General features: G+C 34.3%; 1 pseudogene; it reads right to left on the bottom strand.

Annotated features, from left to right (window-relative positions):
* Positions 1 to 12,662: 12,662 nt before the first annotated feature.
* On the bottom strand, positions 12,663 to 20,882 carry LOC110713634 (annotated as a pseudogene).
* Positions 20,883 to 21,404: the final 522 nt, after the last annotated feature.

Genomic DNA, 21,404 nt, shown 5'->3' with positions numbered 1-21,404 from the left:
CATTTTTAGCTGTAGTTATCTTACCAGTCCATTTTCAGCTTGATAATCAAATGAATTTCGTCTGTCAGATTTATTAGGCTGTTTTTTTCATTTAGTAATATGAGGTGATTAGTAAGACACGATATTTATATCTGGTAAACATATATGAAGACTTGTATGTATCATACATTTAATTTCTATTACGATATGTTATTTTCTATTTGACCCACGCCTCAGAAAATCAATTAAATAAATTGAACTTACTTCATCTTGTCTTATTGTATTTATGGCTTGAAGTATAGAGATGTGGTAGGGGAAGTCACTTGAGATGACATAAACTTGTTTATCACTATAGGCCTCGTGTACTTGTGTGCCACCTCTAGAGAACTTTGATTTGCTTACCTTAGTATGAAATGTTAGTGTTAACTATCAATATCAGCTACTTAATTGGTAAAATCTTTGGAGGGAGTGAGTGAGTGATATCATCAGATTGATGATTGAATACATCACACATTATGTTTACTTAGAGTCGGGTGTCCATGTTTGAAATGAGTTAATAGGTCCAAGTGTCCGACTTGGCTTTTTTGAAATATATTCTTTGTTTTTGGTCAGAATACAAGTAATCAATTGTCCTCCCCATGTTAAATTGTCGAGAATCTCGTTCGAGTTATATTAATCTTATTATTGGCCTTTGTGATTCATATGTACAAATAATTGTTTTTCGATTGGTTCTAGTATTTTTTTTGCATAACACTACCCTCAAACTTGATTTTATATAATACGTAGTATTTGCTAACCACGCAGTCGCACTACCCTAGTCCGTACACGTTAGTCCTCACGAGTTAAATTGTTAGATAATAGTTCCTCCATAATCTTACTTGATATTATGCTTTCACACAAAGAATTAGGTTGTCGACTTGCATCAAACACCAATCTTCATCAATAGCATGTGCACCTGTATGGCCTTATTTAAACTCGTCACCTTCTATTACAAGTTAGTGGTTGAGGATTACGGATCAGATACGCAAAATGTCATTGTTAATATCTCAGGTGATTGATAATGTCAGTAATATGTGGATGTCGTTAGAGTTTTAATGGGTAATATCCAAGATATAAGATTAATTTTCGTCTATATCATTTGTTTTTTATAGTTCTTTCTCTGCACACTATACAAAATAGTACGGAGTAATATCATATTATACCTCACATCAACATGACTATTGAATATTGTACACTTCTCATCACTTTTAATTTATACGGGATTTTTTAAATCTAAGATTACGATTACTCATAATCTCTATTTTTCTCTTTTATTTTATTTTAAAAAAAAAAAAAAAAGAAATTATAACTCCACAACCTATAGGAAGTCTAGTTCCTATCAATGAAACCCCATGAAGAAAATAATTGAACATAGATGTTAACAATTCATTAGCCTTATCTGTATCATTCTCTACCACGTACTTTAAATCTAATTAGAATCTCAAAAATTTGAGTAAACATGATTAGAGGGCCTTTAAATTAAGTGGAATTCTCTTTTCCCCTATATTGGGATAAAATGTTGCTTTTATGAAATGATGAGTATTTGAGTAAGCACTAAGCAGTAACCTTTTGTTGTCTGAATCTTCTGTTGGGTGGTACGGTACATAATATAGTACAACGTACTAACTGTACAAGGTTCTCAATTGCCTTATCCAAATATTTATCTCGCCAGCTAATTTGTGATCTTACTGGTGCTTTTTATAGCTTACTTTCCCTAGCAAAAGGAGTATGCCTTTAGCTGATAGGGTGAATGACCTAAAAAGGAAGGGAATAGGGCCTTTGATTGTAAAGAACTGTGCTAGGAGAGAGAGTAATTAATTGGATCTAGGTGCAACTGGCTAATTTAATCTACTTATGGAGTACATCTCATAAGCTAAGTTTTTATGTACTTTTGGGTGTTTAATGAGCGTGATTATTGATTAGTGGTAAAGTATACCTTACAATCATGCATGTTTTTTGTGACATGCCTATGATTGGGACTTGAGACTTGGGAGTGTGTAGTAGACTAGTAGTGCATGCAAATACCTTCTTTTAACCAATTTTGTGTCTTTCACAACTCTTTCTCCTAAATTCCTAATAAGTGTGTAATTGGAAAATTGGTGAAAGGAGTATTCAAGGGAGTACAAATGTGTAGATGACTTATGTACCATAATTAGGGGTGCCAATTTGGATAAACAGTTCGGGTTTGGGTTGGATTTATCAGTTTCGGGTTATAATGGGTTGATTTTTAAAAGGTTGCAATGATTAGCAGTAGGTTTTGAAAATCATTGATTTTTATTATTATTATTATTATTATTATTATTATTATTATTATTTTATTGCGGTTTCTATTGGGGTCGGGTTGTAGTTGGTTCGGGTCATAATCAGTTAGGGTTAAATCGGGTCGGTTTGGAAACGTGCTTACTGTTTAGCTAGTTTAAAGCGGGTTTTGGTTCAAAGTCGTTCGAGTTCTAATCAGTTCGAGTTGTAATCGGTTTGGGTTAAACTGAGTCGGTTTGAAAATGGGTTTCGGTTCAAAATAGATTGGGTCAATATCAGATCAGGTTATAATTAGTTTGGATTGAATTTGGTCGGCTTGAAAACAAGTTTACCCAATTTAAAGCAGGATTCAGTCCAAATCATATTGGGTTAAAATCGAGTTGGTTCATTATTGAATCGAGTAAGTCAAATAATGGGTAGGAACAAATCATGTTATAATCAAGTTAAGTCATAAATAATACTCCCTCCGTTTCATTATATTAGTCCCATATACTATTTTAGGCATTTCAAAAAAATTTACCCATATTGAATATATTTCATTTTAAATTTATTTCCTATTTTATACATATTAAATTTTAATTGGTAAAATTAATTAATTGTTGATTGATGTCATGGTTCTAAGTAAGGAAATCACACCCTTAAATTATGCAATTATGGCTAGTACTTTCCAAAAAAAAAATCAAAATATTTAAATAAGGCAAAATTAATTATGAACAGCTTTTGTACTTTAATGTTATATTCCAAATATTATCTTTTCTTATTTCATGTGATTGATTCCATATGAGACTATCACATTGAAACAAAGGGAGTACATGTTTATTGAAAAGTGGGTTGAAAAGGATCAGATCATAAACATATTGGATCAAGGGTTGTAAACAACTTAGTCAGGTTATCGGTCGTAAACGGTTCAGTCTCAATGGGTTACGTGTCGTAAACAGTTTGATCTCAATGGGTTACGGGTTGGAAATGGTTCGATCACAAGGAGTTACGGGTTATAAATGGTTCCGTCATAACGGATTACGGGTTGGACCGATTCAGGTTTATCGGATTTTTGCTGGGTTTAAACGGTTTTCAGTTTAAAATGGGTCGGGTTACTGCCGGGTTCAGACGTAATTGGTTTGTTAGTTTTGGGTTGTATTGGTTTGGCTTGTTAACAAGTTGGGTTAGTAATGGTTTGCACAAATTCGGTACAGTTCAGTTTTAGGTTAGAAATAATTGAGTCGGGTCGGATTTCGATTTCCAAAAAATAGGTTTTTAACAATTTAGTTCCTTTTCGGATTGGTTCGAAACAGTCAGATTTCACAATTCGGGTTAAACCTTGATAGCTCTAATGTCCAGAATATAAAGTTGGTATCCCTCTTCGTAATGCCATGAGAGTAAACCGTTTCATTTTTTTGATGGGTTTGAGTGACATTAGGAAATAAAAAAAAGTTTTTAAATATAAGGTTGCATATATGTAGTAGAATTATTGGAATGGAATAACTTTTGAGGATTTCCTTTATCAGAGATTTCACAATTTCAATGACCTTCAAAATGCAATTGAAGGTTTGTTCTCATTAACTAAACTCAGCTGAATTGAACTGAGCTGAGCTGAATTGAACTGAGCTGAATTGAACTGAACTGAATTTCAACGTAAGAGAACAGGTCCTCAATCGGCTCATTGATATGAACAAATTAATATTACTCCATATGTTATTATAGTTCAAAAATTATCAACATGTTATGTTTTCATAATACCCAGTATTTGAATTTTATGTTCGACCATGATATGTATTGTGATCATAAATTTATAATTGTATGATATTCTAAATTGCCCTAAATCTAGAACTTAATACTACCTAGAATATGATTAGAAATGCATTGAAGTCCGTATTATTATTTCCTCCAAAAAAAAAAAAAAAAACAGTCCGTATTATTATCCTTAATATCTTAGATTGTCCATAAACAACTACTTAAAAATATCAATATTTAATTCTTTTCTTACTCTAAAAATTCTAAAAAATTAAAATGTTAGAAGCAAAATAAGTATTAGGTGTGACGCCTACATGTACTAGATCTCTGCTTGGTTTGTTATCGTGGCTTCGTGGTCCATGTCCATTACCACTTTGAACAAACCTAGTTTTTGCTTTGTCTACATTGTATATGCGAATTTATTTCTGGTAAAGCAAGGAAAATGACCTTGTCAGGTAAGACAATCTCCACCTCCAAATACCCCATTTATTAGAATTTGAACATTAGATCAAGAGTTAGGATCTAAGATAAGACTCTTACAAAGCGAATTAAGCTATACTTTAGTTAGTCAAGCAATGTATTCTACATTATTCGTTCCTAAATAATTATCATGTTTGACTTTTTTTTTCATATATTAACTTTGACTATAGTATATACTACCTCAAGTACACATTATATGCAACTTTGGAGCTCTCACGGAACCCAAGACAAAATTTCATAATAGTTAATTAATGAATTAAAGAGTATGTATTTAAGGGCAGGAGAGAGAGTGGAGATAATTAACCACCACCAACGGCAGTCACCCCACTAGGCTTACCACCATAGTAAAACCACAGCCTCATCGGCACCACCTCCACTCACCCTATAACCACCGAAAAACCTCCGTACTCACCTAGAACCACCGCAAAACCACCACCACTCACCCAGAACCACCGCAAACCACCGTAATTGCCCTGAACCACTAAAAAACCATCCTAGAACCATCGCAAAAGCACCGTACTCAATCAAAACCACCCCTAAACCCACCGCCACTCACCTAGAACCACCGCAAAACCACCCTGCTAACCCAAAACCACTGCAAAACCACCATGCTCACCCAGATCCACCCCTTAACCAACCCGAAATCACCCCCCACTCACCCCAAAATAAACACCAGAAATTATCTCCTACTCACCCCGATCCACCTTGAACCCACCCTTACTCACCTTAACCACCCTGAACCCACACCACCACAAACTCAACCAAGTCCCATCGAACCCACCTCGAAAACCTCCAAAACCAGTAAAATCGTTCCACCACTAACCACAGTCTACTCGAACCTACCCTAAAAACTTGGGGTGAGCATGGGACGGGTACCCGTACTGTTAGTACTAACGGTTCGGGTACCTGTAGGGAATATTTCAAGCATTACCCCAAACTTACCCTGAACCCACACCACCACAAACTCAACCAAGTCCCATCGAACCCACCTCGAAAACCTCCAAAACCAGTCAAAACGTTCCACCACTAACCACAGTCTACTCGAACCTACCCTAAAAACTAGGGATGAGCATGGGACGGGTACCCGTACTGTTAGTACTAACGGTTCGGGTACCTGTAGGGAATATTTCAAGCATTACCTCAAACTTGAACCCCACTGTGATCATACACTTAAGTACGGTGGCGTCCAAAGGGAAAGAAGATTGAGCAAAAGAGTCGCTAACAACTTTTAGGAACTTGTAAACCGTTCATGAGGTGAAGGTTACACCCCTTAACGATTCAGGAGATCGTTAACTCCAATAGGTCTGGAACCATGACTGGTAGTTCGGGGATTAAGGTACAAATCCAACCTAAAAGAGATTGAACTTGCCTTAATAATAGGCCTCTACTTTATTCTGATCGTATTCATGTGTGCTTTCTGACTAACATGCAATCAATAGGTTTAACCCTAAACCTGTTTATCTATGTTGGTTGAATATTAATGCACAAATAAAAACTATTATTAGCGATCACTTGAATTATAATCAAATTAACTCTAAATAAAATTATTAATTATCTTATTAAGCATGATTACAAGTATAAATTCCCTTTAAACATGCATAAAAGGCGTGATCAAGCAATAACAACCTAGACATGATTTCTATATCATAATATCAATAAAATCAATTAAAGCACTTGGATGACTCATACCTCTTTCTTATAACAAAATACACACATTAGTAACTTCAAGGAAAATAATAAAACAATTAAATTAAATTAAATAATTGAAAGGGAGATTTGGGACCAAACCCTTAGAAATTAAAACCTTTCACGTCTAGGGCGAAAGCAACTTCGAACTTGGCTAGGTGTGTCTAGATCTTGTGAATGCGGAATTTTGTATGCGAAAAGCTTGAGAGAGAGAAGATATCAAGAGATTCTTAAAAACTAGAGAGAATAAGAAAATTAATTGTTGTTAATGATCGAAAACGGAGATTTTAGGAGGATATTTATAGAGAAAATCGACCGGATGGATAGAAAAACGAGTCAAAGTTTCGAAGAGAATAAAACGACTTAGTGCCAGACGCCGGACATTAGCGCTAAGGCTAGCACCAGACGCCAAGCCTTAGCGCCAGACGCTAATCCTGTCGTCAGGCGCTAGAAACAGTTTTCACACGTTTTCTTAATTTTGATAAAATTTAGCCGTACAGAAGGGCAAAATCGTATTTTCCTTAAAAACACTTCTTTTATTCTGATTAAACTCTAATAAATCAACTAAAGTCAATTTATCAATGCTAATTAAATTAGGAATGAAAAGAACCTTCTAGAAGAATCTAGAAGACTATAATCAATTCTAATTGCATTAGGAATGATAAACCAATATTAGGCCCTCCTCTAGATCATTGACCGCATATAAATATCAAACCGGGCCCACTTTAGTAATTTGGCCATAACTTCCTTATTATTCATCGAAATTGGGCTTATAATATATCATTGGAAAGATCTTTTCGAACCCAACCCAACTACACTATTATTGGACCCTTGCCATGGACCAAATCAAACTGGATTGGCTGTTTTCTTAAAATAGGTTTTCAAAAATAGAGAGAAAGAAAAGAAATAAAAACTATCCGCAATATTAGAATTTCCACACTTTCACTTCATTCGATTATGATTTGACGTGAAAGGTACTCATCACTGGGTTTGGTTTTGGGGAGACACAAATGGGTGTCTACAGTACCCGATAACCAAAATCACTAAAAGTGATACCCATAACCGGAACCGATAAGTAAATTATGTAGTTATTATAATATAATTTACAACTCCGGTTATCGGGTACCCAATAAGATATCCAATAATGATAATTAAACTCAATTATGTAGTTATTATGATATAATTTACAACTAATTAACAACAATACCATATGATCTTGACCAAATTATTAATAATATTACTAATCATTGATATTTTTAAGTGATCATTAAGTAAAGTAAAAGTTTAGATTTATATTAATAGATTTAAGTAGGGAAAAAAAGCAAAAAAAAAAAAAATGCTTATCGGATCGGGTAACCGTTAATTTAAAATGATACCCATAACCATACTCGATAACAAATTATCGGAATAGGTACCCGAACCGTTATGGTTATCGAATTGGGATCGGTTTTTCGGATTTTCGGTTATTCGGGTAGTTTTGCTCATCCATACTAAAAACCTCTTAAACCACCCAATACAAGCCCAACCACCTCTAGTTCATGAGATCTGAAGCTTTGATTAAGAGAAGACGAGAGAGAAAAAGGATCTGCGCGATAGAGAACGATAGCGCGCACGACTTCGAAGGTGGTGGTGGACCCCTGGTGATCGGTGACGTTGAAGGTGGTGGTCGGAGGAGTTGTGAAAGATGAATGGATGAAAGTTGAATGGATATTATTTGGGGTGAATTGAATTTGATGAGAAGAATTATGTTTAATTAAGTTAAATTATTATTTAATGAATTCTGATTTAGTTGTTTAATTGTGTTTATGATATTTTGAGTAAGGGTATTTGAGGAATTTTATTTACAAAAATTTACTAAAAAAGGAAAGAATGGGAAAGTTGCATCTAATGTGAAATTTCCATTTTTGGCAAAAGTTGCATATAATGTGTATCGGAGTTAGTATACAACAAAATCATAAAATTTGTGAACTACTATTCGTCGCTCCCATTTTACATGGTAACACTACCATTTTGACTTGAATGGACAAATATGTCCTTTATGCAATTTGTGTTATAAAAAGGACTTTGTTCCCCATATGGACACATTTTATCAAACGGTCCCCCTCAAAGTACGACGTGAATATCCTGAGTCCACTAAATCGGTCCCCACGACCTTAAAACCAAATCGGTCCCCACGACTACCTTAATTCCTTTTTATTTTTTTAAAAAATTAATCATAAAATTTTTCCGACGGGTCTTGGATCATGGACGACGAGTGGAACATTCGTACGCCGGAGAATGCGTCGGAACATTCTGTAAGTTTTTTGTTTTTATTTTTATTTTCTGGAAATAGGACATCCGCCTAAAAAATCCGGATGTCCCATGGTGGATCCGCCTAAAATTTCCGGATCCACCATGGAACATCCGGAAATTTCAAGCGGAAGTAGGGATCCGCCTGAAATTTCCGGATGTTCCAATATGGATCCGGAAATTTTAGGCGGATCCACCTTGGGATATCCGGATTTTTCAAGCGGATGTCCCTTTTCTAGGTTTTTGTTTTGTTTTTTTTCTTAAATTTTTTTTTTTTCGATTGTTGTTGTGATTAAGTTTTTAATAATAAATGTAATTATTATTGTTTTGTATTAATATGATTAGTAGTAATATGATTATTTTTTGTAACATTATTATAATAATAATAGTAATAATTATTATTATTATTGTTATTATTATTATTATTATTATTATTATAAATATTATTATTATATTAATTATTGTTAGGGTATTATTGTTTTGTAATTGTTGTTATTATCGTTGTTGTTGTTGTTAGTGTTATTGTTTTGTAATTGTTGTTATTATTGTTGTTGGTGGTGGTGGTGATTATTGTTGTTGCTATTATGATTGTTGTTATTAGTATTAGTTATTAGTGTTAATAATATTATTAGTTGTAATATTGTTTTATAAATATTATTATTAATAGTATAAAAAATAACATAATGACATAAACCATTGTTTTGTTTAATTTGTATAGGATATGGAATCCGTAGACGACGGTGACGGTGTGAATTATAGTGGGAATTTCGTCACGGATACGTTATTTCCAACATTTGAGGATGCAATTACATGGGCCGATGGTGTTTCCATAAATTTGGGATTTATTTTGGTGAAATTGTCTTATAACAAAACCAGAGATAGTCGGCCGTATCGATATTTGTGATGTGATCGGTCACGGAGGATCAAGAAGCCGAGAGATTTGGAGAACGCGATACGGAAGGACACAAAAACCAAAGCTAATGGTTGTCCATTCTACATCAAGATATATTATGAAGTCAGCACTGACAATTGGAAGATCCGTGCGAAAAATGATCACACAGGGACACATAACCACCCAATGATTGTGTACCAAGAGGGTCACGTAAAGTGAGCGGATTGAGTCCGGGTGCAAAACAGGTTGTGCGTGACATGACAAAGTCCAAGGTTGCGCCTCGTAACATCATGGCAACTATTGCAGAGCAATTTCCTGATGATCATCAAAACATCCGACACATTTACAATTGCCGGAATGACTTCAGGATGGAGATGTCCGAAGGAAGAGGAGTTATTCAACAATTTCTTCATTTGGCGAGAGAGAGTAAGTACATTTACTAGGTCATGACCGATGATCTCGACGTCTTGCAACATGCATTTATAGTGCACCCGATCACGGTCAACATACTCCGCACATACCCACATGTCATAGGTATGGATTCTACTTACAAGACCAATCGAAATGGGATGTTGTTCTTTGAGATAGTAGGTGTGACACCGACAAGCTAGAATTTTCTAGTTGGTTATGTTTTCATGTGCAACGAGTGCACGGCTAGCTATCGGTGGGTGTTGTAGAGATTAAGGGAGTTGATTGGGTTTGATAAAGAGCCATCTGTATTTTTGTCAGACCGTGAACCTGGGCTATGTGCGGCTTTGAGAGAAGTGTTTCCAGGGACATCACATTTACTCTGTACATGGCACATCAACAAAGACGTGGAGGCTAAGGTGACGAGGATGTTCAAAAACAAGAAGGTTGGTGCCAGTTTTAAAAATGGAAAACTGAACAAAATCATGAATGCAACAACCAAGACGGAGTATGATCATGCTCTAGATACCATGAAAGTGAAGTGGGCAAGATATCCATTAATTAAACTCACAAAAATAATCATACCAACCAAACTCACAAAAATAATCATACCAACCACAAATTTTAAAATATAATGATAATCATAATAATCATAATAGCAAAAAGAATAATCATAATCACATAAATAAACTATAATAACATACTACTTCTAATAATAATAAGAATAATAAGGTTTCAACAAAAAAAAAGACTAATAATATAAATAATCATAAAATCATAAAAATAACAACAATCATAATAATAACAACAACAACAATAATAATAATACTATTACTAAATATAACAATAACATTAAAAATAATGTACTAATAACATAATAATAAGAATAACATTATACATTTGCTAAATATAACAATAACATAATAATCACAATAACAACAACAACAATCATAATCACAACAACAAAAATCGTAATCACAAAAATCATGCTAACAATAACATAATAATAATAATAATAATAATAATAATAATAATAATAATAATAATAATAATCATAAAAATAACAATAATCATAATAATAATAATATTTATTCACGAAAAAAATAAAAATATCGGAAATTGGGACTTCCGCCCAAAATTTTCGGAAGTTCCTTGGAGGATCCGCCTGGAATTTCCGGATCCTCTAAGGTTTTTTCCGGAAATTTCAAGCGGATCTTGACTTCCGCCCAGAAATTCCGGAAAAAACAAGGAGGATCCGAAAATTCGAGGCGGATCCTCCAAGGGTCTTCCGGATTTTTTGGGCGGAAGTCCCAATTTCATTATTTTTTTTCAAATGCTTTTACCCGTTCGCCGCCGCCGCCAACACCGCCGCCGCCTAACCCACGACCACCACCGTAAGTCACCCTAAATCGCCTCGGATCAGCCATCCCTTTGCCTTGTTCTTCAAGTGGTGGTTGTAAGGTGGTTGTTGGTGATGGTTATTTTTTTATTTTTTTTTAATTTTATTTTATGTTTTTTTTAGATTTAAATTTCATATTTTTTTAAAAAAAAATCAGGTTTTAAATTTCTACAGAGATAAAATGAGAGTAAATGAGGTTAGAGAGTGAAATGTGTAACTCGTGAGTAGAAACTCCATAATTATATGCTAGGGGTAGAAAAGGAAATCCTTATAAAAATGGGAGCGTTAGTATGTAATTTGCGAGCGACATTTAACAACTCCCTAGATTTTTTTAATAGGTATTAAATAAATTTTCATTATATATAAATTTTTATATTTTTTTTTCCATTAGAAATTTTTTTTATTTTTTTTTTCTAACAACACAATAAGGTCCCGTTCTCTTCACCTTAATTTTGCTGAATTGAAATTATTTTTACTGAAGTGAAATTATTTTGCTGAACTAAAATTATTTTACTTAATATTATTTTTTTTAAGGTGAAGAGAACCGGGGTGAATAAAATAATTTAGATTTTTTTGTCTTTGTTATTTATTTATTTATTTATATGTTGATGGTCTGTGTGATTAAATGTTTCACCTAATTTGTTTTAAAAAAGGAGATGTTGTTGCCATATTTTCAACATTTGAGTAGTTGGAACCTTAAGTCTTTTTGTTCTGAGTTAATTTCAAGCTGAGAATTATTAACTATCATCTATCAATTTTTTACTCCATAATATAATAGAGATTGTAAAAAGTTGATTGGCAAGAAATAGAGATTTACTGTACGGAATACGTGTTAAAGTTTACTGCAAAATGTATAGTCTAAAACATTATTTCGTATAATTTTGACTGTGCTTTTAACCGAAGTCCAAAAATACATTCTACCTAGACTATAATGTCAATAATCTGAACAATTTTTCTGACGTTAATGATTCAAATGTGATTATGTCAAGGCATTTGACCTAACATTTGATGGGATAATAAGTAATCAAAATTTAAGTTAATTCTTATGACATGAGGGCATTGTATTTTTGGTTGAAAACTTTACATGATGGGATAATAGAGTACGATTCGCAACCCTTCTAAAAATTATTTGGTAACCAAGGGAGTGTAGATTGGATTTTGCAAACCATCTGATTTGATTATTTGTTGACATCCAAGTATATTGTACATATGTAGGTCCTTGTAGAAGGATTTGTAACAATCTGATTCACTGAACGGTTAACATAGAAGTTAATGTTTAGTAAAAGTAGGCAATAGCAACTAACAATTGGCTTATGTTTTTTTATTATTATTATTATTATTATTATTTTTTAATATTATTATTATTATTATTATTATGATTTTTTTTTTTTTATTTTTTTTTTTTTTTTTTTTTTTTTTTGACAGGAAGGCTTATGAAATTATGGCATACATAAATTAAAAAATTACACAATTTTTTTTGGCAAATACTTTAGCTATGGCTGTCTGAAGGAATTAAATCTGCAATTCATTTCTTTGCATAGAATATGGAAGCATAACCTAACAAAAAATGCTCAACACAACTAACCTTAAAACAACGAGTAACATATAGCAGCTACATGTAAGCCAACATCATTTTGTTCCATCTACATATGGCGACAGCAGCAGAGAGATGAGTTAAAGGTTGATGAAATAGTTTCATCAGTAACTCATTGCCAAAAACTTACACATCTCCTCCAAGTTAACCATAGTTTGCTGCTGGCATTCGATCCTTTCCCAAAAATAGCAACCCGAGAACATAAGCAAAGCCCAGATCAATAGTTTATCTCTTGAAATTGCGGGCATGGGCAGTTGGGCACCAGCTTAAGCCTATCATTGAGGTCCCTTAATAAATCAGACATCATGACGACAGAGAAACCAACAGCTGCTAGAAGAGAATAAAGTAAGGGCTTGTTTTCTATAGTGCCCGGGTTAAAAAGATACCCCATGTAATTTAGAGCAAATGTGGCAACCTGCAACATCATTTGAACCATGTATGAAACTGTTTTTTCCAGCCTCCTTCCCAGCACTTGTCAAGTAATGGAGGTGGACAGAAAACTGTCCAATTAAAGAGAGAAAAATGTATCAGCAGAATATACTGGGGTGGACTGGGTGGTCAATCAGCCGAGAGTGTCTGAAATGGGCGAGCATGGGAGATGAATAGGAAAAATGCAGCAATGAATTCCTCACACTATCCAAATTCATGACACTGAACACATAGGCAGTTGCAAGGCAGTTAAATTGAACATCTGAAGTGTAGTAACAAGAGTACTCTGACCCTGACACATGATATCTGTAACTGGGTCCACTGATGCATGCGTTAACGGAGAAGCCATAGACGCATCCCCTAACTTCACAATAGGGGCAGAACAGCCATCACCACCATTTTCATTCATCTCTTCCATCATTTTTTCCAGCTGTTTCTGCGACTCAACAGCAGTTAGATGCCTAACACTGACAACTTTCTTATCCTCCGAAGCAATCTTTTGTTTCTTGGACTTAGATGTAGTAGTTTCATTTTGAAGTTTCAGAGCGATCTCCATTTTGGTTTGGAGGAACAGCATTTAGCAAAGCCACCCCACCCCAACATGTGCCTAATACATAAACAGCAGAGCAAAACCATTGATTATAGAACCTACTACATGTAGTAAAGCATGGACTAGAGAAGAACCTTGTATCAGATTGTGATGCTGTCTCTCTGAATGAGTTCAGCATAAAATAGGAAAGATTGTTATATCTTTAAGGATGTAAAAGAAGCAATTACAAACATGCAGCAAATATGGAATACTCTCCCTCCCTGAAAGCCCCGGCCCCTATCAAGTATTCAGATTTACCACCTATCAAACTTGTGCTTCGTAACAAACCACCCCCCCCCCAAAATAAAAAATAAAAAATAAATAAAAAAAAATTATTGTCAATCGACTGATGAAAATTTTCGGGGTGAGATACTGGCAGTAACAAGGGAAATCTTCACAGCTTCTGGAGACATAATTAATTCTATCAGCTGTTGCTAAATTTATCGGTACAATCCAACTTGACATGAAAATTTTAATTCTCTTTCATTTTCACTTCCCTTCCCTGAGTTTCCTTTCCAATCCACTGTAGAACCCCATCCATCTAACAAGTATCACACAAAAAATCAACTACTAATCCTCCATAAATCCCCATCCATCTATGCCCCAGTCACTTCCCAGCATCAACTGGATAATCATCTGACTAGTCCGAACACATATGTACAACAATTGCCCAAACCCCAAGTGCCTTATTGAGGAGGTGATTAAATATGCAAATAATCAATGGTCTTCATCAATCTCACAATTAAAATCATAAAAGCCCAAGCAACACTGGAAGAGCACAACTTTCTCTTGATCAATGATAAAATTCTCCAATTTCTTCCTCTGCAATGGTGATCATACCCAAGTATTGTAAATGTTACACCATGATTTGCTATCCAAATCATATTTCAAGTCACAAGCTCAAGTAACATAATATCTAGACAGTTCAATTAGCATGAAATATCACAGGCTTAGTAGAAATTAAAACATTTCACACATTAAAATAGTTTGATCGAACTTACACTTTACAAGACAATATTTAAAAGTTCACTCTTTGCAAACACATCAATATGTAACATAATAGAAGACCATGAAGTACAACATCACTGCACCATCGCCACATATAAATGTCATTCTTCCCACAGTTTGTAGTGTGGTCATGATGAGCTCTTTCTGTTCTGTAGAACCCAAGCAAGTGCCAGTAGATCTTTTTGATTAACAAGGCTTGTCAATCTAGTGGCCTAATTGTAATAATGAACAACAGTGTTAATTTGCCAGCTCATAAAATTGCACTGTCATAGTGTCATATGCTTAGATAGTATAAAGGCCAGTTAGCTGTGCCAGAGCGTTTCATAAATCCGTTTGTTAACATGTTGGATTCCATTTGCATGGTATACCTATACCAATTACTCCTTTCCCAAAACCCTTACAAAATTTTCCTTATTTCCTTTATTATTACACAAATACTAATCACTCAAACAAATGCTTGTAATTAAATTTGCTAAACTGCTTGCTCTAAAGCAACTGACACTGAATTTCACTTAAAAGCAGCTGACACTGACTCCCACTATAAAAATGATAATACAAATTCCAACTTCATTGCTAAACTGTTTGCTTTTGATTGGTAAATCAAAACATTAACTAAGAAATTTAACATAATATACAAAACAAGAGACTTATGTTATTTTTTGCTAAGAACCCCAACCTAAAGTTCAGCTGCTGTGATCTAATAAATATTAAGTTATTATGTACAATTCCAATTGTGACTATTAAGAGTTTTTGTAATTTACCACCTTAATAAACCCCACGCTTTGATTTAACCACCTGTTTTCATTTTATTTAAAATACCACCAAACAATTAAAAAATAATTGATTTCACCAATGTTGCCTGATTCAGGTGATGATTTCAAAGTCTTATCTTTTCTATTCCAACAATAATAGAAAATTGATGACATCTCTTACATTTTAGGCATGGCCTTCTCATCGGATTTGTAGGAACAGTTAATTCCTTTAAGTTCAGCTTACTCAAGATGATCACCAACCTAGACAACAGTAGCCAATGAAGGATGAAGATATTCCAGCATAAAGAAGTAGAGAACACAGACTCAAAAGTGGATAATATACAGTTAAAGAACTTCAATGATAAATTGAGAAGTAAAGCAACTGTAAGAAATAAGATATCAGCATACATCGTTCGACTAGGTACTCTTTCCATATCTGACTCTAAGTCTAAACTTTCTACAGATCCAACGACACCAGAAAATTCCTACGGGCACCAGAAATAATATCAGATAAGTAGTCTATAAAATTATGTGCTTAAGTTGACGTATTAAGGACAACACATAAATGACACACCATAACATCTGAAATCAGGGTTCCAGTCTTTCTAGTCAAAACAACTATATCAACCTGCAAATATAAACCAATTGAAATTCTCAGCATACAGGTAGGGAAGAGAATATGCCGGGTTCTTTTCTATTGTAATTTCACGTCATAGTTGTGACTCCCTGCATACATATTTCTTCCATACTTCCAACTATTAATTATTACGCTATATAAAATAGACCAACAAATTCAAACCTGTACTACAACAAATGGGATCATCAAATCATAAAATTGCCTTAGGCCATCAGGCATAACGCTCTACTTAGAGTCAATATACAACTTTCGGACTAGAAGTACAGATACTGCTTGTATTTTGGTTAAACAGATATGAAAAACCAAATATCTATAGGCCTATAGCATTATAGGACTTCTAATCAGAGCAATCACAATTTTTTCATTTTGAGCAAAGTCTATAAATGATTCCAGCATGAAACCATGCTTCCCATCAAAATAAAACATATATCATTCGACACAACTTTTCAAGCAAATGATGACATGATTGACTTTGGAAGAAGAAATGAATTGGCAAAAAAAAAAAAAAAAAAAAAAAAAAAAAAAAAAAAAAAAAAATCTCAATCACCTTCCCAGCAATTGGAATCGGAATGGCTCCGTAGATATATCCCAGCTACAAATAATTCCATTGGAAGCTCATGGGGTATAACAGAAGTAATAATCAGCCAACCACTGAGGATAAGTATGTGTCTGCTCCTGAAAGGATCCTCCAGCCCCTACAAAAATCATTTTTGTTATCAGTAGCAAGCTAAAAAGAGCTGTAGTGCAGAGAAGCTCATTTGTATCAATATTGACCATGTCAGCATATACTTGCCTTCTTCAGAACATAACCAGCAGGTATAACATTTCAACAATGACGGGTAAGATTTGTAAGTGAGATGTGAGAACGCTTATATTAAGTGTTTCAACAGTTTTGTGAGATAAAAAGCATTTCAACAGTTGTATGAGATAAATTAATACCTGCCGAGGGTTGCATATAAGAGATGTTTACAGAAACTTAGAATGCTCCAAGTTTCCATCCCACTCTATCAAATATAAAGACAAGCTAGACACAGCCGCACGTTTCCAAGTTAAAAAGAGAAGATTTCCTCTCTCTCTCTCTCTCTCTCTCTCTCTCTCTCTCGAGAGAGAGAGAGAGAGAGAGAGAGAGAGAACAAAGCAGGAAAGAGATATAAAGTAAATTAAAAAACTTTAATACCAGAATATTCAGCTCACAACTAACATTTGGAGAACATAAAGGCTCACTCTACAAGGAAGCAAGACAGTTTAGGAATCTGGTGCAATCAATGGGAGGAGTCGGCAAGCACATAAATGAAAGAAGAAACGAGTAAAAAAAAAAGAAAAAGAAAAAAAAAAGCAAAAGGACATTAAGAGTATCTCTAATGACAGGATTCACACACATTGCTTAAGCTAGTCATTGTAGTGGCATTGTTGCAAATTAATATGGAAAAATTAATATTAATAATCCTTCCTTTCTTCTCTGCTCAAAATAATCCCAGCTTTCAATAATTCCAAAATAAACCCACATTTTATCCCTATCTTCTTATAATAGACTTTTTAACCTACGGCCTAATCAGTTGATTTTTCCCCCCTCTTTAATCTCTCTCTAATAACCACCAAACCACTACCACCGTTGCCACCACCTTCCATGGTAATCCACCCTTACACCTATCATTGACCCCAACTCTTCACCTCCTTCCATGGCAACCCGAAACACCACCCTACCCCTTTCCAAAGCAACCCTTACACTTATCACAGAGCCACCAAACATCATGCCACCATCATAACCACCATAATCATTATTCCACCACAGTCACCACAACAACCTCCCACCCATCCGCCCAAAAAACCCTGCCACTTACCCATCCAGAGAATCTCTACCCTGAAAACCCTCCCAACCACCCCGAAAACAACCCAGTATTGTTTGTTGATCTATTTCAAATAAAAATAAAAAATAAAATAAAATAAAATAAAAAACGATGAAATTAGGCGCCATTAAATCACTAACAAAAGCACCAGCAACATCTAATACAAAATCACCACCCAATGAAATCTTAGAAATCGAAGTAAGCACCTATTTTCTATCTCTTCCCTCTTAGCCGCCACCACTACTTATCTCTCTCTTCTCTATTCTGTCACAAGCTCACAACCACCACACGACCACCACCACCACCTATTTTTATCTATCCTCCCCTAAATACACCTTCATATTTTCTCCCCCTCTTCGTCCCTGACCTCATATCCTCCAAAACCTAAGCATTCGAAAGTAAAATTTCAGATAAAAAACGTTCGCCAGCGAGTCAAATTTGAATGTTGGAATTCCATAACATGATCACACCATCTTAAAACTCTTTGTCAATCAATTGTCTTCAAACACTCCAAGTCTCAAATACCTAGCGTGATTCACCGTCCTCTTCTCCAATCTCACGCCGTCTTCTTCGACAATCATATGGGTCGGATGGGTGTAGGGTAGCTTTGCAGTGGAGGGTGGGTGAAGAGTGAGTTTGGGGTCGGTGTTTGGTGGTTGTGAGGTAGGTGGGTTTAGTGTGGGTTTCTAGTCAGGGTTTGGTGTTGGTGGTTGCGGGGTGGGGTTTCAATCAGGATCTTATTAGTGGTGGGGTGGGTATATAGGTGGTGAATCCGTATTAGTGGTGACATGGTGGATAACTAATCCCCCACTCTCTCTTTCCTCCACTTAATCACATCCCTTTAATTTACTAATCAGGCATTAAGAATTTTTGCCTTGGATTCCATGAGCTCATTGTTGAAAATGAAAAGTAACGGAAGTTGTAAATTCTTGAATACAAATAATATAGATTAGAGCAATTTGCACAAGAAAAACTTACACATTGCGTCGCCATTTCCCGGTGCCAGCAACCATTTATGCTTCAGAACCTAGTATGATAAGGGAACTTAACAACCTTCATCATTAAGGAAAAATTAGTTAAACTGATAAATAAACTAAATAATTACTTCTATTCAATAAACTTAACATCCTTCATTATTAAGAAAAAAAAATAGTTAATTTGATAACTAAACTACTCCGCAAGTAATTATATAACTTAACAACTTCATCATAATATGTACAGTACTTGTTACTTAAAAGAAAAACACAGTCCGAAAGCATGGTATATCACTATATCTCCCTTACAGTGTGTTGGATAAAGAAAGGGGAAGGAAAAGAATGGGAGGGAGGAGAAGAATGGTGAGTTTTCCTTCCAAATCTCTCCATTGTTGGAGGGATCAATTTCCTACAATTTAATCCTTTCATTTCTTTCCCCTCCAAATCTTTTCCTTCCTCATTTGTTATCCAAATGAAAGATACCCCATCTCTACATTTCTCTTCCCTTCCTTTCCCTCCATTTCCTTCAATCCAAATACACCATTAATAATAATGAGTAACGGTGTGTTTGGATTGAAGGAAATGGAGGGAAAGGAAGGGAAGAGAAATGAAGAGATGGAGTATCTTTCATTTGGATAGCAAATGAGGAAGTGAGGGAATTGAAGGGGAGAAAAATGGAAGGATTAAATTGTAGAAAATTAATCTTTCTAACAATGGAGAGATTTGGAAAGAAAACTCACCATTCTCCCCTCCCCTCCCCTCCCTTTCCCTCCCCTCCTCTTCTCCTCCCTCCCCTTCTTTTCCTTCCCTTTTCTTTATCCAAACAAGCTGTAAAAGTTAGGTTACGTTTTCTACATTTGGATGAAGGTGTTCGTTTGTGAATTTTCTAATCTTGTCTAGACTAATCTTGTTTGAAATCAATAAGAACGAGTAGTAAGATTCTGAAATAAAGGTGAAAGACAAATTTCTAGATGTTGATTAGGAATGCAACACAGATAAAGTTGTGGACAATGAAATTGATATTGGAATGTTCAATGACTTCACAATCTACTCCCATAGAGTCGATCCTTTCTCACTTTGCCTCGAAAAGGTTTCTCGATTCTCTAAAGTTTATATTCCTTTTCAAGAATTTGTTAGATCGAAATCAGTCACAAATTAAGCCAATTAAAGCAGTTTGTTCAATTTTCAATTTCTATAACCTACGTCACCAACACAGTCACTAAATGAAGGAAGAAAATTCAAACTAAAAATCAACATACATACCATAATCAGCACAACATCAAATTCAATTATATTTCTACAGTTCTAAAATTACAAATTCACAAAAAAAAAATAAAAAAAAATAACAAAAAAATAAAATATGTATGCGCGCAATTCAAACACCCAAATTAAACTCAAACTCAAAAGTTCCTGATCCAATTCCTTAAAAAAAAAAAAAAAAAAAAAAAAAAAAAAAAAAAAAAAACAACGAAGTACTTAACTCAAATAAATACAAAGTAGATTTAAGAAACTGTAAATTCTAAATTCAGAATAATAATAATTAAATTGAATTGGTAATTAGCAAGTACCTTGATTAAATTGAAGAATCGGCAGCATTGCAGACGGCGGAAGTATAATCGACGGCAGAGGTCGAAGGATGAAAGTTAAAATTGGAAGTTTTTGAATCGAAATTGGAAATTCGAAGGATGAGAATGAAGTTTTTTTGACGGGAGAGAATGATGTTGATACTTGATTAAGTGTCTCTCTCTCTCTCTTTTTTTTTTTTTTTTTTTTTTTTTTTTTTTTGAAACCTCTCTAACTCTCATTTCAGTAACAATGACCAAAGCAAAATAAAAATGACAAAAGAAAAACTAAAAAAAAAAAACCTCATAAATAGAAAAAATACAAGAAACAAAAAAAGTGTTTATCAAAAAAAAAAAAAAAAAAAAAAAAAAAAAGAGTTGGTATATTTGTAAATTAGTCGGCAATAACAATATCAATACTAATACTACCTCCGCTTCACTTTTTTTTTTTTTTTGAAAACACCTCCAAACAAAAGAGTATTATTTGTGAGATATAAAATATTCGTTTGTTGTGAGTAATGCGAAGCAGAGGTAGTATTTTAAAATATTATAATTTAAGAGTCGTTTTCTCAACTTTTAACCACATCACTCCAAACTATCAATCCTCAAATTCGGTAAACCCTATTTTATTTATTTATTTTAAAAAAAATCCATCATAACTTCCTATTTTATAACTTCCACTAAGCAAATTCAATAACTTCCACTATTATATTTACAAAAATAAATTAATAAAACATACAATTAATATATTCCGTGCTTTAGCACGGGTACACCCTAGTATTTTAAAACATGCAGTTGGAATGACACTTGTTTTGGGTGTTTTTGGTCTCTCGAGAGAATTACAGCTCAG

Source organism: Chenopodium quinoa, unplaced genomic scaffold (genome assembly GCF_001683475.1).
Source record: "Chenopodium quinoa cultivar QQ74 unplaced genomic scaffold, ASM168347v1, whole genome shotgun sequence".
Taxonomy (NCBI): domain Eukaryota; kingdom Viridiplantae; phylum Streptophyta; class Magnoliopsida; order Caryophyllales; family Amaranthaceae; genus Chenopodium; species Chenopodium quinoa.
The sequence above is the reverse complement of the archived record's forward strand: the minus strand, read 5'-3'. Positions and strand labels throughout refer to the sequence as shown.